The sequence below is a fragment of the Lytechinus pictus genome, chromosome 19, assembly GCF_037042905.1.
Source record: "Lytechinus pictus isolate F3 Inbred chromosome 19, Lp3.0, whole genome shotgun sequence".
NCBI classification, from domain to species: domain Eukaryota; kingdom Metazoa; phylum Echinodermata; class Echinoidea; order Temnopleuroida; family Toxopneustidae; genus Lytechinus; species Lytechinus pictus.
Window position 1 is genome coordinate 5,675,400 of NC_087263.1, and position 18,030 is coordinate 5,693,429.

The window sequence follows — 18,030 nt, forward strand, 5'->3', positions numbered from 1 at the left end:
GAGAGAGATAGATTGTTGAAAGGGAATCAAAAGAACGATCAAAAGGGAATTTGAACGCAACATAATATTATACTCTGTTATTGTTTGAATCGTTTCTCTCTCATGAAATCTATATTTTTAATATATATCGTTTCAGTCATTCTCATTATTTTACTGCATAGCGAATTACAAAACGTCCTATCCTCGTTTCCACTGACCACACATGACATTATTTATCATTTTATTATTATCATGCAATGAAATTCATACTGTTTTTACACGCTGCGTCGGCTGCCACTTGACTACCTTGTAAATATTTTTCTGATGATATTCAGTTTAAATCAGTGGCGTTCAAAATAAGGCTTGGGGCTGTATGGATTCCCAAATTTGTCACGGCCAAGAAAAAAAAAGGAAAGAGAGAAGGGAAACTATTATCTGAATATCATGTCAAAATCTATCATAGATTACAAAAAAAAAAATCAAGATTTGTGCCCTATATGTATATCTGGCCCCTTCATTTTTGTTATGTTCATTATTTACGCCACTGGTTAAAATTAAATTCAACTTAAAACATTTTCCCTTTATCATTGCATTATACATTCATGAATAGTGAAAGCATGTTCATAACATCTTTCTGTATTTTTCGCTTTTTATACAATTCCTAACCTTAGGTTGTGTGTATCCCTTATGTTCGCATTCTCAATGTTATTTTTCTCTTTATTTCAATATTATTCTCACAAACTTTATTATGGTATGCCTATTCAAGAAAGTATTACTTGTTTGCTTGCCCCATGACAGCTTTGCCTTCACGTTTGCAGATCGAAGTGTCTCTCAGTCAGTATTCAGAGCTATTACTGTATTCTCCTTGACCCCCCCCCCCCCCTGTGAGTTGTAAAACACCCATAAAGGCAAAATATCATATTTTTATCGGCAACATATTTGCGTCACATCACCATAAATTAAGTACATCAGAATAGGCGTATACCCATTGAACCTCGCCAGAATGGGCTTGCCCAAAAATTTCAAACACAAATTTCTTTTTTTCCCCGAAAGTCATCACCGCTTGGAAGTAGGCGACCTTCCCGCCCCAAAATATTCTTATTCATACAATAGTGCAATCCGTCACGAACACCATGCACGATTGGCCTTTCATAATTAACTGATCTCCAAAATAGTTGAACCATATTCCAACACTTTCTACGATCAATACGATCGCCTTGACTGATCTGATACTTTCTGATACGATTAATTATTCCGCGATTATATGCCTCTTGGAAGCGGGGGGGGGGGGTGAGCTGGGGATGCGGCATGTATTATTTTCCATGGGCAGCACCCCCTGGAATTCTGATAGGTGTCAAATTTGAGAAATGTATGGAATGACCAACATTTCGTGTTAGAACCTTTATGTTTTTCTTTTGCTTTGTCAATTTTTTTTCAGCAGGTAACCCCACCCAAAAAAAATCGTGACAGTGTGAACTGAGCACATTTTTTTTTCAATCATCAAAAATGATTATTATATTATTTTCCCCATGAGTTGTGAAATGTTGACACGCCGAGATCTCCTTGGTCCCAATCCCAATGAAGAATACATTTCCTCGGCTATATAAAACAACAGTTATCATTCGTTTTTCCTATATTTATAGCAGGAAAATGGGAGTCCCAATTCCCGGTTCCACTTTCATTGCTAAATAAGTCTACGTTATGCCAATCAAGATGTGAGTGATGTCTTTGTGTCCTGCTCACGTCGCCACGCACCAGTCATTCACATTTTTTTCAACAGTTGAACTGCTCGTGCACACACTGTATGCGTAGGCCTATATCCCGGAGGCCTATCTTCCTCTCATTTGTTGCAATAAAAGTTCATCTTTCCATCTATTTTTATTTGTTTATTGTTTATTTAATAAGGGGTAGCCCATTCAACAACAGCTCCCATGGGGCGCCCCTATCTATTATTCGTCATTGCATGGTATCCATTTGTCTTTGTCCATCCATTCTTGGAGTTATACATTCATCGGATGATCCATTCATATATATGCCTATTCATCCATCTATTCATTCTTTCAGTCATCCATCCATCCATCCATCCATCCACTGATGGATTTGATTAGGCATATAGGCTATACCCCCACCCTCCCCATACTGGAGAAATACTCTGCGACCCATTCTCTGGAAATCCTTATTGATACACGTTTCAAAGCAGACGTAAATTACTATCCCCTCGGACGTTGCTTCTCCAAGTCTACTTAGTCTTCTTTCACGTACTTCGTTGCCCTGTTTCACACGGCATGACTTGTAAAGTTCTGTTGTAAAACATGCCGGTCGGCCCCCGGGGTCGGCTCCGAAATTCACCCCTCTGCATACCTAGAGCGGTTCTACCATAGACCACAGCGCCGCGCAATATTGAATATACTCAACTTCTCATTACTCCATATCTAGCTACAAGCTTTCTTGTGTGGCTGCAAGAATAAGAGTTTTCCGAGAAATCTTAACCCTTACGTCTACCCCCCCCCCTTAATTTGTTTTTGCTTTTGCTCATGATGCCTCTGCTCTGCTTGTGAATATTGACCAAATAACACTTTATTCTAAATTTGCAACTTGATGCATGGTCGCATACACACACTGTCACGGTCTACACGATGTAGACTACGCTACATACTTCGCATCAACAGGTTTCTCAGCTCACCTTTTGACCTCGCAAGTTCAGTCTAAACAACGAAGAATAATCCTACTTTCATGTCAATACTGTGTGTCCTCCATGGTCCCATCAACTTTTATATTCCTTTTATGTTTTACTATTTTGCATCCCGCCCTGAAAATAATCGTTTTTCTCTTCGCCCTTCCCTTTCTTCATACTCGGCCCTAGACAGAATGGGGGTGGCCGTCTATATACATATATATACATATGAAAATTTTTCATCTCGCTCGCTTCAATATTGTTTAGTTAAAATTAGATGACAATCCTGTTCATGATTACCAAATGTGCTTAGAATGTCAAAATTTTAGGTCAGAATATCAATCACTTGGGCTTAAAAAGTGATTGATATTCTGAACTAAAATTCTGACATTCTAAGCACTTTTGGTAATCATGAACAGGATTGTCATCATAGATATCTCTGATTTTCATCTACCTAACAATATTGATGCGAGCGCAAAGAGCGAGGTGGCCGTCTAATCAAACTCAGCCCTTGCCCTTCTCTGGGATTCTCGTATCTCTTTTAGTCTTGGAGTACTTTCATATTCATGACATAAGATTCCGAAAGTAAGCAGTATTACAATCCTTTGCTTCGTCATTCACGTCCGATAATCCACGTGTCTGAATCCTTATTCACGTACGATACAATCATGGAGCTATTAGTCCAGGATAGAAGGGGTCGAACCTTGTTTTTTTATATATACAATGTTTTTTTATGGTTTCTTGTCAATTCGAGGGTGCTGATTCCGAATCTGAATGATGCCACTCGTGTAACCTTGAGCATTTTCTGCAAATTGGCAAAATCCAATATGGCCGCCAAAATATTCAAATTACCCATGAAAATCATAAAATTGTCCACACATTGGCTATAAAGTACATGCAATTGTGCTGCCGGAGTGAAATAATATCTGAAAAAATGATTTTTGTCAAAATATTTATTTTCTTGATATCAAAATGGCCGCCATCATAGACCCCTGTACAATATGAATGGGGAAAATTAATTTTTACAAAATTGAGCGCTGAAATGCAAGTAATTATGATCTATGAGTGAAGCAATGTCTGAAAACATGATTGCTAACGATATATATCATTTGTTATGTCAGTTATGTGATAAATCCTGTATTTTGATATTCAAAATGGCCTCCAAAAGCCCTAACACTATTATGTACAATGTGAATGGTGACACAAAAAAATCACAAGAGTGAGCACTTAAATGCATTTTGTTAAGATAAACGAGTGGAATACTGACTAAAAACATTATTGTAAACGAAATTTATTATTTAACATGCCATGTATGTGATAAACCCTGTATTTTGATATTTAATATGGCCGCCAAAGGCCCTAAAATTATGATCTACGATGTGAGAGAGGACAAAAACAATCACAAGGTGAGCACTAAAACGTATTTTTTGTGGTAAATTAGTGGAATACTGTCTTCAAATATAATTTGCAACGAAATATATTATTTGGGTCTCATATTTGTGTTAAATATTGTATTTTGACTTTCAAAATGGCCGCCGAAAGACATTGACTGTATTATGTACAATCGATCTGGGAAACCAATTTTCACAGGAGTCAGTACCATAACATGCATATAATTGTGATTTAAGAGTAAAATATTGTCTGAAAACATAATTTCTAACAAGATATATCATTCATTCTGCCAGGTAGGTGATAAATAATGTATTTTGAAAGTCAAAATGGCCGCTACAGGCCCTAACGGTAGGCCTATTATGTACTTTGTGAATGGGAACATATAATTTTAACAGAATTTGGCTTTGCTTGACTAAATGGTGTTGCATGTATGAGTGAAATATCGTCTGAAAATATGATTTCTAACCAAATAGATCATTTCTTATGTTGTTTAGGTGATAAATGCTATATTTAAATTTCAAAATGGCTGCAATATGTTTCTTTGTGGAAATGATCTTTCCCCATTCAAATTTTACATATTAAGATAAGGGACTATGGCGGCCATTTTTCATTATTAAAAGGCAGCATTCATCACCTTTATGACACAAGCTATGATATATTTCGTTAGAAATCATTGGGTTTAGACAATACTTAACACTTACATCAAAATTAAGCCATTTTCATAGTAAAAATTTTGTCAAAATTATCTGTCCCCAGTTACAATGTACATACTACTTTGGGCTATGGCAGCAATTTTGAATTTCAAAGTAAGGCCTTGATTACCTTCTCAACCATTATGTGATGTATTTAGTCAGAAATCATGTTCAAGACCAAATTTTACCTATACATCACATAGTTACGTGCGTTTTTGGTTCTCATTCTGGTGATTATTAGTTTCCCTATACGCATGTTACAGAATTTGTAGGGGCTTGTGCGGCCGTTTTGAAAGTCAAAATACAGTATTTATCACCTACATGGGAGAGGAAATGTTATATTTAATTAAAAAAATCACGTTTTCAAACAATATTTTCCTTATACAACAAAATTATATGGATTTCATAGTCAGGCAAATCCTAATTCTTTCAAAAGTATTTATTCCCATTTACATTGTAGATAATACTGTAAGGGCCCATAGGGACCATTTTGAATTTTACAATACAGCATTTATCTCATGCATGAAAAAGGAAATGATATGTTTCGCCAGAAAACATGTTTTTAGACAATATTTCACTCGTAGATTACAATTACATTCATTTTATTGTTTTTACTCATGTGAAAATTAGTTTCTTCATTCGCTTTGTTCATAATACAGATAGGGCCTATGGCAGCCATTTGAATGTCAACATGCAGCATAATTACCGAAATTCCAAGGGAAATTATATGTTTCGTTAGAAATCTTTGTTGTCAGACAGTGTTACACCAATATTTCGCAGTTATTGGCATTTTAAAGTCAAACAAATTCAAAGGTTGTGAAAATTATTTGTCCCCTTTTATATATTGTACACAGTATAATGGGTCTATGACAGCCATTTTGAATATCATAATACAGTATTTATCACATTAGATAGTATACAAATGACATAGTTTTGTTAATAGTCATGTTTTCAGACAGTAGTCCACTTGCAGGTCACAATCACATGCAATAATAGTGCTCTTGTTTGAAAAAAATATTTGTCCCCATTCATATTCTACATAATAAAGTATACAGGGGTTATGGCGGCCATTTTGAATATCAATAACATAGATATTTTGTCAAATATCGCTTTTCCAATTTGTATTTCACTTCTGCACAACAACTACATGCATTTTATAGCTAATGTGTGGGCAAGTTTATGATTTTCATGGGTAATTTGCATATTTTGGCGGCCATATTGGATTTTGCCAATTTGCGGAAAATGCTCAAGGTTACAAGAGTGGCATCATTAAGATTCGGAATCAGCACCCTCGAATTGACAAGAAACCATAAAAAAACATTGTAAATCTAAAAAAACAAGGTTCGACCCCTTGTCTATGGGGCCTATCCTGGACTATATAGCTCCATATAATATGCTTGTAATTGTCCTGTGTGTGCTATCGCTAATAGTGGAGTATGTCTAAAGTAAACGTGCATGCAGAGCGCAAGCATATCGCTATAGCTAGTCCACCTCCTGGACTGTTGGTATTTTGTACGATACGACCTTTGGATACGACTACCAAACACAACACACTACATCCCCATAACACGCATACACACACCCCCTGAATAGTCACACGAAACAACATTTTTTTTCGGGGAAAGTGAATCAGTGGGTTAGGTGAATCACTGGGGGTAAGTGAATCAGTGGAGGGCGTGTGTGTGTTGGTTATGTGTGCGCGCGGGGGTACCTGTACAGTCCGATAAGGTTTGCCCCTGGTTTGCCCAATCAATAAAAATCGTCCAGGACGTGGACCAATCGCTAGCCGGCTAGCATCGGCTCATTGAGCTTGCACGCAACGTTCGGTGTTTGCTTCTACTCGACTCAGCTACTTCTGCACACAGCGCTGCACTTTGTTGATACGGGGATTTCTTGATACCGCGCATGCGCCATGACGTATTTCATCGATATGCATGAGGTTGTAATGAATATGCATGATTCGAACGGTGTTCTAATATCAATTTATTTGTTAACTCGAGAGGGCGGAAACAAAATATATAGGTTAACCTACATATTATAATATATATTTCACCCCTCAATATCATGAAAACAGAAGAGTTATACCAATTTCTTTTGAGTGATAAAGTAGAGCATTGATATAGATATTTAATGAAAATAATATCTTTACAATTGATTCACTGACCTTGTCTAAGATTAACCAATCATACACTATACCTTTAATTCGCCGCCGGGCGTCGAGCCTGCGCATGCGCGCTGCAATGCATGCAACTGGCGCAGTCGCAACCATTTAATTTGAAAAAGGAATGCGCCCGTTTTTCGCCGTAAATGTTGCAGCCTAATTTTGGATCGAGAATTAAGTGCGACGAAGATGGCCGTTAATAATAGTTCTACTACTTTAAGAACACGGTTCAGATTTGGATAACGATAAACGACTTCGAAGGCATTCGCAGGAGACCAAATAGTAAGTTAGATAACCATCTTCTAAGATTTTCTTTTCGGAGCGCGGCTTGCCTTTGGCTTTAGATTTCGTGCACTGACACTACCCGGCCGGGGTGGCTGCCCCGAGCGCCGGCATGCTGAATAGGACAGGCTGCGCTGGTGGGCTCAGGGCCCAAGTCTGCACAGACACAGTCACAGTGCACACTTTAAGGTAAATGCCAGTTGTGGTAACGATATCAAAATGAGTTCGTACAGAATCCAATGAAATGACCACCAAAGTGTCTGTCTATACATGTATTTATAAATAATATACCGTACCGGTATGTGCCAAAGGATTCTGGAAGAAATTGTGTAATTGCTGCGAAATAAGCAAAAAAAGCACAGGATTCGGGTCAACTCGAGCCAAGGCAAGCGTCGGGCCGACATTAATCAGAGCAATAATAACTGTCCCACGTGCTCTTATCTGTGTTGGTGATCTTCAGTTTGAACATTTTTCAGCGTAGATTTCAAGATTTCACAAAGTTCAGTTTATGTAACTGTACCAGATCTACATCATACATGTACCGGTATACCCAGTTGTTGTGTGTCCGGACGATCAATTTTAGAAAGTAATTTGGAAAAATTTACAAGCGAAGTTTCATCAATTTTTAGTTCAAAATGTTAGGAAATATTAGAGAGAACAAAATCGAAGATGATTATAAAATATAACTATTGAATTCATATTTTTAGTGTAATCCAAAGACAAAAAAGAAGGCTTCAAAAATATAAAGTGTCCGGACACCCGATCCCCCATCCTACTATGTAGATCCTCGATGATATACCGTACTGACAATTTTTTAAATCCTAAATCTACCGGGGTATTTTGATTCTTGTCATTCCCGGGGGGGGGGGGGGTATTATTGCCCCCCCCCCTTATAAGATCTCGGCCGTGGATTGCACGATCACAACGAAAATTTGCATGATGGTAGAGAATGACGTAATCTACGTAGTTGCATTGGTAAATTTCACTGAATTCATATTTTTTTATTTTATATGAATTAATTATGCTAATTTATTCATGAAATCATACTTTTTGCTCTGATTCACTAAATAAAGCTCCTAGAATGCTATTTTTTGGGTGAAAATATTCTTTATAGCATTCCTAACAATTGTGAATGAAAAAAAATCTGGTACCAAGACCGATTTCTTATGTATTTTATTATTTTTTTAATCGTGTATTTCTTTGTTTTTTTACATTTTGTTTTTTATTGTATTTTCGATGGAAATCGTTCTAGACTTAATTCTAATCATAAACAAGGCAAAATTAATTAAGTTTAATCAGTAAAAGTAGAAATAATGATAAATTTATGAATTTTGGCTAAATACACAATTTGCATTGGATTTGTACATGAAATCATGTTTATGAGTAATTTTGGGTCTGACATGCACTTACATAATGTTGCGTAATGTCGTAACCGCGTACCCGGGCGTCACAAATTTGGTCTCAAAATTTGCGCGAGACTTGAAAGTAAAAAGTCAGTGAGCGGCGCGATCAAATTTTTTTGCGCGACAGCGTAGTGATGAAATTTGTTGAGGGGGGGGGGTCAAATTGACCCCCCCCCCCCCAGTTTAATAAGGGTTAAGGGCGTCACATGAAATGCCCTATATTCATTATTTTTCTACCAAAAGCACCATTTTGAGTAAGATTTTTAATGAATAGATCTGTTTGACATTTCAGGAGAAAGAGAGGGAGACACAAAACCACCTGTCTCGGTGTCACACATGAGGAGTTGAGGAGGAGATGAAGTCAGTGAATATGACCTGGCCTGGGGGAGTTTCCAGAAGAAGGCCCAGAATCGCTGGATGCCAGGAGTGGAGATCCTTCGTTGCTGCCCTACATGATAGGAGGCATCGGGCAGTAGGTAAGTTAGAAGGCTATTTCAGATGTAAAGCCTTTTTTTTGGGGGGGGGGATCATTGGGAACCTCTATTATCAGAATCACGCAGATTTGGGTGTGCACAAACTCGGGGCACCTTATAATCTGTTAATGGTCCTGACTGTACTTCGAGGACTCTGTGATATTTTTTCATTGTATTTTCATTCACGGAGCCTAGACAAGTCTCTGTTGCCTGTAGAACTTTGTACACTAGGATGGATTTCCCTAGAAAATCCACCCTTCCCACAATAATTTTGGGGCAAACATTTAATTTGTCCAATTTGTAAGCTTTTGTACTCTAAATGCATACAAAGGCTTAAAAAATGTTAATTGTTGGAAGGTAAAAATTTTGAAGGATCACTTTCTTACAATTCCCACGCTATATAACGCAATGACATGAACCATAACTCTAGTGACGTACGTATGCAAGAAATACAGAATTGGTGCACATGCATAGCTGATTGATTCATTGTGCTAGTACTGGTACTAGATCGGTTTGGACGTTCTAATTTCAATGACAAGTTTAGATGGTAAATTGGCGCTAATAAATTTTGCATTGGTCGATCTCGCGATGCCAGAAAACTAATTCCACCTCTAAATTTGTCAGATTTTTTTTTCAAAATATATATTTAATTGATCCTTGACCTGAATTTAAGCCAAATCAGGCATAGGGAATGGCTGTATTTCAGCCTCGAAGTTCGAATTCTCGGTCCTGACAGTCCTGGTTACCCCATAACCATTTAAAACACATAAAAAAGGCATGAATTAAAATTGTAATTATAAAAAAATAATATGTTTTATGTGTCAAATAAATTGATTCTAAAATTCCCTTCCTTATACAGAGATGGTTAAAGGTCTTGAGGGCATCATGCCCCCCCCCCCCGACTTGACTTAACATGTTAATATTTGAAGTATAAAATATGTAACAAACCCCACATCGTTTTTTAATCATTTAAAATAAATTGGAAATTAATATTGAAACCATCTAATTTTTAATGAAGATTAATAAATAGTTTATGTAGAAAAAGTTTTTATGTTTCTCCTCTTCTGTTATTTTTGCAGATGCTGTAATTTGAAACGGAAGGTGTCCTGCCAATAAATTTTCATCCCACCTGAACTGCCTTGCCTGCCTGCACCCAGTCATCTGTTCCTGAGCATTTTCATTTTCCTCTATTTTTCATCATCGTTTGTTTCGGCCTGTATGAAGTGAATTTCACATTGATTGGTGGAGCTGCTAAGTTGGCATTAAGGGCCACGCCGGGGTATGATCCTTTGGGTTGAACATCATGACTGCTAGTTGGTCGGCAAAGGTGATGGGATCGATCAATGTCACATGGAGTAAGATCGATACCAATCTGCTTTGCTACATTTCGAACAATCTCATACGGATACGGATATTATTGCGACAGGAGTACTGCTCGATGTGGTCAAGCCTATTTGACAAAGCATTATGGTGTTAGTCATGTTATCAGAAACCGATTTTTCAAAATCACGGAGTTGCTTCAATTTAGTATCGATAGATATTTCAAGAACGTGTAGATTAGTGAGCTTTTCATCAAGAATTTCACGCAATCTATTTTCGCGCTTATCCATGTCATCATTGAGTTTTTGTCTCTCGCGTTCCATTGCCACGGCCACCGCTCTTTGAACGACTGTATCAATATGATCTAGGTATGCTGGGCTTTGTTTAGATCCAGTTAATGATGAAGCAGAGGATTGTGTACATGCGTTAGCCGAGTGCAAGCGGCCTCTTGATCTGGTGGATATCTTAGACATGTTAGAGATTACGTAATGATATAATTGAAAAGTGGGATGGGCTGTGCATCTGCCAACTCACCAGTCAACCAATTAGAGACGGCCTTCCAAAGTGACACAGCACGAAAATATCAATATGGGACTGGTCTAGTCAACACATAGATCCTGACAAAACCATGGAGACCGCAGACGCAAAATGACTTCCATACATAAAGATATGATGCACAATTTCCAGTGGGTTCAAAACACTGAACACATGCTATGCTGATACACAGACTATCATATTAAAGAACTTTATCAAGCAAAGGAAATCTGGTATGAAATCTCTCAGCTCACATAAAAAGCCTACGTAGCTACATGTAGGGAAGAAAATGTGTAATTGCTGAGAAATGAGCAAAATAAGCATGTAATTCTATCAAATGTCAGATATTTTTCGAATCGATTATAATACACTGTCCCACATATGCTTTTCTGTGTTTACAGCGATCATCAGAATTATCGATTTTAAGTTTAAAAATTCATGATTTTACAAAGATACAAGTTTACATTAATGTACCAGATGTAGATTATGTACAATATATTGACAATGAACTTTGATTTTATAGATTTTCTCAAGAAATAATTGTTTTGCAACTACTGTCTTTTCCTTCTAAGTGATAGTGTAATACAACAGTTCCACAAACTATTTTCATCAGACTTATTGATGCATGATTCTTTCACCCAAATGCAAGCTTCCATAAATCCTGAAAACTTTGCAACTCAGGTATTTTTTTTTTTTACATACAGTATATTTTGTCCTACATTGCATAGTTGCCTTAAGTTAATAGCGCACCTCCAGTAGTAACTATTTTAAAATGAGTTCGAACAGAATCCAACAGAATTACCAGCAAAGTGTATGTATATATAAAAGATGTGTGCCAAAAAGCTCGGGAAGAAAATGTGTAATTGCTGAGAAATGAGCAAAATAAGCATGTAATTCTATCAAATGTCGGATATTTTTCAAATCAATCATAATACACTGTCCTGTCCCACATATGCTTTTCTGTGTTAGTGATCATCAGAATTATTGATTTTAAGATCAAAATTCATGATTTTACAAAGATACAAGTTTACATTAATTTACCAGGGCCCCGTCTTACAAAGAGTTATGATTGATCCGATCAATCGCAACTATGGACGGTCAGCAACGTTAACATCTATTAAGCATGTTTGTTCAAAATATTTTCTAGCTATGATGTATGTTCATGCATTCATTGTTTTCTCAAAAATTTGCTGCGCTTCTCTTTGCATACAAAGGACATTGTGCAAATTTTTCGTAGAAAAAATTATGACACTGATGGATTTCCATAGAGTTATGATTGATCGGATCAATCGTAACTCTTTGTAAGACAGGGCCCAGATCTAGATTATGTACAATATTTTGACAATTAACCTTAATTTAAGAGACTTTCTGAAGAAATAATTGTTTGCTGCAACTACTGTCTTTTACCCCTGGCCCTAAGTGATAGTGTAATACAACCCAAACATTTCATAAGAATTAATGTACATGTATGATTCTTTCACCCAAATGCGAGCTTCCATAAATCCTGAAACTATTCCAACTCGGGTATTTTTTTTTACATACAGTATATTTTTACCTACATTACATAGTTGTCTGAAGTTGAAGGTATATTTAATTACAATTTCAACGAAAAAGCTTTATTCTTGGAGATCATTATGCCTCTGTTATGTATTAATGTGTATTTATACATGTACAATTGTATGTATTGGTATAACAAACATTGTAATTTCATTCCTTTGACCCTAATACTGCATTTTCATAGAAAAGTGTTTTTTTTTTCAATCTATTTAGAGTTTTCAACATTTTGTATTCCTTTTTTTTTTGCTGGTAATATGTTATGCAACTTTTATTTATTAATAGAATATTTGCCACGATTTCGTAATTGAAATGCGTACATGTATTTGATTTCGTTTTCCATTTTTGTATATATTCTTTTTCGGGGGGGGGGGGGTCATGTTCTTGAGACCGAGACAAGTTATGCAAGGCCCTGGCATGGAGGATCATTATATTGTTACTGGGAATGCTGGACATTGTCAGACCACCTCAGTATTCACCAAATATAGATAATCCTCAATGACAAGGTCTTTGAAGTGATGTGTGTATGTACATTGCATGTAGAATTTAATGTTTAGGTCATTATCACGTCAGAATACGTTAAGATATCATAGTTGACTCCAAAAGACGTCATATTCATTTCAATATGCGACGTCAATATGACGTCTATTACTAGTCAGCAATATGTTGCAAAGTCGTCATTCAGACGTCGTAGTTGACTTATAAACACGTCATAATTACATCAATATGACGTCTAAAACTGGTCAGGAATACGTCGCAAAGTTGTCATTAAGACGTCGTAGATGACTTTTAAAGACGTCATAATTACATCAATATGACGTCTAAAACCGGTCAGGAACACGTTACACGGATGTCATTAAGACGTCGTTGTTGACTCTCGAAGACGTCATAATCACGTCAATACACGACGTCATTCTGACCCTTGATACTGGTCAGGAAAACGTTGTAAAAACGTTGCTAAGACGTCATTAAGACGTCGTAGTCACTCTTGGAGACGTCATAATGACGTCAATATACGACGTCATAATGACGTTATTCGCGGGTGCAAGATCCCGTCAATAAGACGTCATGATACGACGTCAAAATGACGTGACACTCGTCGTTAAACTGACGTAATTATGACGTCATTTTTACCAGTTTCTGCTATCAGGGAAAGTTCAAAATGGTGAATTAAAATTTTCGATTATAACCTACAATGAAAACAATGCTCCCCCTCCCCCGCTTCCTTCTCCGAAAAGCTATTTGAACTCGAATTTAATCGATAATACATTCACGATACACCCCAAAATCCTTATTCAAAAGACAATTGCGAAATTCAATAGTACGAATGTAGAAGGTCAACGTGCGTGTCATTCAAATAGTTCCGGGTCCGGTGACACGAAAAGCTTACCATCTCAACTTCAATTCTGAATGGATAATAGTGCGGTTGTTAGCGCATGAAAAGGGATCCTTGATTGGCCATAACCATTTTATAATTGATTATAAAGCATAGTGTTAAAGGGCCCTAATGCGTCCTGAACTTCTGAAGGGCAAAGTGTGTGACCACTCGAACAAACAATGTTTTTTTTTAATGATAAACGAAACAAAACCATGTTTTCAGTTTGGGGGGGGGGGGTAGTAGGAACATACACAATGGCCGGAGACGGGGATGAATTGTGACGTCATCCGGGCCGATCAAAGTTCAATGAGGACATTGCTGGCAATAAAGACATTTTCTGCAAAAGCATATAGAGCGATTAAATATAAACTGATACCAATGTCATATATTTAATAGACATTAAAGCTTTAATCGTCGAGTTAATATCCGTAATAAAAAGACCCTTATGTGTTAAGGACATATCAGATTATTATTCTTTTACGAGTTTCTACCTAAATAAAAAAAAAATGAGACCGAAGCCAATTTTTTTTTTTTAATGTAGCAAATTTTGATTGGATCGAAATTTCGAATAAAGCTCCTATTCAATAAGAATTATTATTACTCTGGCCTGTAACCCCGATACGTTTATGCCCCGTTGGCAGGACAGTGTGGATTTGAAGAAAATATTGAGAAGGAAAATGGGGATGCTCCAAGCACCCCCAGAGCACCCCGCTTTCCAGAGTCCCGAGTTCACATCCAGATTAATCCAGATCTAACCAGATCTAAAGCTTACTTTGTTACGACGCACGATATCATAATAAAATTCGCAATGGCTGCCCATCTCTCCTTTCTACGAGTATGTATATGGTGGTAAGTTATATGACCCCTCCCCCCCCCCCAAAAAAAAAAAATTGCAAAATCAACCGAATTGCTATCTAGATAAACTTTGACGATTTTTAGAAATAACAATCACTCTAACACGTTTACCAAAATTGAGTTATATCCTTCAAGGTGTATCTCCCTCATATATAGTTCCACACCTTGATCGATTCCAATGCCGGTTCCAATGATGTGTACGAGATCGTAACACCTGGCATTTGTTTGATATTAACTTGCTTATCTTAAAGTATCTACTTGACACTGAAACCTTAATCAACTGCAAAATAATGAAACACGTCATAATCGCTGTAATATCAATGATATTATGTACCTACATCATAAAAAAGAAGCTACTCCCATATTGTGCGCAGAAAAAAGCAATCCCTAATAACTTACCTATATGCTCTGATATATTATCTGAATCCCCACCAATATTATGTCCTTAATTTCAGTTGAAAATGATGAAAGTGTGGATATGCCCAGGTATAATTAGTCGGACCGTCTCCTTCCAGTGCCGAAAACAGAATAACTCGGATCATTTGCACAAATACTCCGCGCACAGGGCCTTCGTTTCACCATGGAGCTATTAATGGTTCATCCCAATCCACGATCGGCTATAAAGATGGATTCATCTCGCTCGGAATTGACCAATCAGAGGTGGAAAAGGTTATCTGACCTTGCGCAGTACGTGTTTATATCCGGACGGACTGCAACATTATGATAAATAGGGTACAATGTATTTGCTCCGTGGAGGGACTGTTGTATTTCTTAAATATGTTTTTTATTACAATTTTTATATGGAAATAACTATGAAATTAAATGTGATATATTCATGAACACGGATACTATGGATGAGAGTTAACCCAACATCTATTTTCTGAAAAAACCCTTTTAATTAACACCCTACATATACTGTTATAATCATCTAGGCCCTAGTTTTACGATGTATATATTATGGCTTGTTTTTTTTATTTCATGATAAAAAAAACAATGACGAGGCATTCATAGTTGTTATGTAAATGTATGATTTAAGCGGGTGCCATCACTTAATTTCATCAAATCGTTAGAACACAAATAGTAATGAAAATGTAATGAAAATAATGTTCAATCCGATCAGGGTGATCTAATTTGTTAAAGGTCAAGTCCACCCCAGAAAATTGTTGATTTAAATCGATAGAGAAAAATCAAACAAACATAACGCTGCAAATTTCATCGAAATCGGATGTAAAATAAGAAAGTTATGACATTGTTAAGTTTCACTTATTTTTCACAAAACAGTGATATGCACAACTCAGCGATATGCAAACGAGAGAGTCGATGATGTCCATTACTCACTATTTCTTTTGTTTTTTATTGTTTGAATAATACAATATATCAATTTTTACAAATTTGACAATAAGGACCAACTTAACTTAACCATAAACTGTTAAAATAATGGTAATTCCACATGTTCAGGGAGAAATAAAACTTTGTTTCACTTGACAAGGAGGAGAAAAGTAGAATATTTCATTTTTCATATAATAAAATACAGTGGGTGACGTCATCAATCTGCCAATTTGCATACCGATCAGGATGTGCATATAACTGTTTTGTGTATTTAAGTGAAACTTTAAAATGTCATAACTTTGTTATTTTACATCCGATTTTGATGAAATTTTCAGTGTTTTGCTTGTTGGATTTTTCTCCTTTTTTTCAAATCAACTTTTTGTTGGGGTGGACTTGTCCTTGAAATAGTGAAGTTGTAAACTACAGTTAATAATGCATCAATAATGTGTTTCTTTTTAAAGCGTTGATAAAATCCCCAAGTGTATGTGAGTGTTCCATCTTATATGACTACATTATGCATAATGGTCCAAAATGTTGATTTTTATTACAAAAATCAAATTTTGTGATAGATTTTGACATAATATTCGGAAAATAATATCATATTTCACTCTTCTCCCTTTAATTTTCTTTCTTTTTCTCTTTTACCGAGAGAGGCTGCTATCGCTATCCTCAAAAATAAACCTCACATAAACATAAAAAAGTTCCTCTTTCAGAAAAGAAGAAAGTATTTGAGCTACTTTGTGACGTCACTCAGGTCATGGGAATATTTTGGTTTTGGTTCTGCGCCAATTTTTGATGTGGGCTAGAATAAACAGGTTGATGGTCAAGTTCCAGTAATGTTCTTGACCATTCGATGATGTTAATGGTCATTCGTCATAAATCATCATGGTCACTCCTTTCTCTCTATAAACATGATAAAGGCCAATTCCTTTCCATCAACAAGTTCGTTCGAGAAAATCAAGTTCATGTCTTATTCCCATTGACGCGACAATCTTGCTTTCCTGTTCAAAAGAGAAATATCGGAAATCAAACAATATTTCTTTCCTCTCGTTGCCATTTATCATCAAAACAATATAGATATACTCACATACAGCGGGCGCAACATAGGGTATACGCTTTCAGAAAAAAAAGTGCAGATTGGAACACTTTTGTCCCGTATTTGGAGTAACTCTCGAGAAAAATGATTTCCGTAAAGTTTCTTTTCGTGCTCAAGTACTCTAAATGGCTTAATACAGAAACTAAAATGTTCAAAAGTTGCTGTTTAAGGTAATCTAGAACCTTTTTACTTTTCCAAATACGGGACACGCATCTCATGAAAAAAAAATCAAAGAGTGTAAAACTTCTTAAACGCCGCGAATGCATGAGCGAAAATTTTGACCTATACAAAAAAAAATGTATTTTGGGGGTGACATTCAGAAAAACATTAAAAACTTTATATTTCTATTCATTTCCATCCATTTTCTTTCTTTTCTTCTTCATTCTTCGTCTGTCGTGGAACTTAAAGGACAAGTCCACCCCAACAAAAAGTTGATTCGAATAAAAAGAGAAAAATCCAACAAGCATAACACTGAAAATTTCATCAAAATCTGATGTAAAATCAGAAAGTTATGACATTTTAAAGTTTCGCTTAATTTCACAAAACAGTTATATTCACATCCTTGTCGGTATGCAAATGAGGAGACTGATGACATCACTCACTCACTGTTTATTTTGGATTTCATTATATGAAATATTCCCATTTTCTCCCTGTTGTCGTGTGAGACAAAGATGAATTCCTCCCTGAACATGTGCAATTAGCATTGTTCAATTCTATATGGTTCAATGAAGTTGGTCCTTATTGCCAAATCTGTAAAAAATGAAAAATTGCATAATTCAAACAATAAAAAAACACAGAATAAATAGTGAGTGAGGGACATCATCGACTGTCTAATTTGCATGACACTGAATTGTGCATATCACTGTTTTGTGAAAAATAAGCGAAACTTTAAAATGTCGTAACTTTCT

At 36.3% G+C, this 18,030-nt stretch overlaps 1 long non-coding RNA gene across 2 annotated transcripts; it reads left to right on the forward strand.

Annotated features, from left to right (window-relative positions):
- The first annotated feature begins 6,997 nt into the window (after positions 1 to 6,997).
- LOC135157588 (uncharacterized) lies at positions 6,998 to 15,223 on the forward strand. 2 transcript variants are annotated; one of them, XR_010296584.1, is made up of 3 exons: positions 6,998 to 7,180; positions 8,876 to 9,059; positions 10,136 to 15,223. It is a non-coding gene; the product is annotated as an uncharacterized LOC135157588 (long non-coding RNA). The 2 variants fall into 2 exon arrangements; XR_010296585.1 differs by lacking the exon at positions 6,998 to 7,180 and adding an exon at positions 8,137 to 8,155.
- The last annotated feature ends 2,807 nt before the right edge of the window (positions 15,224 to 18,030 follow it).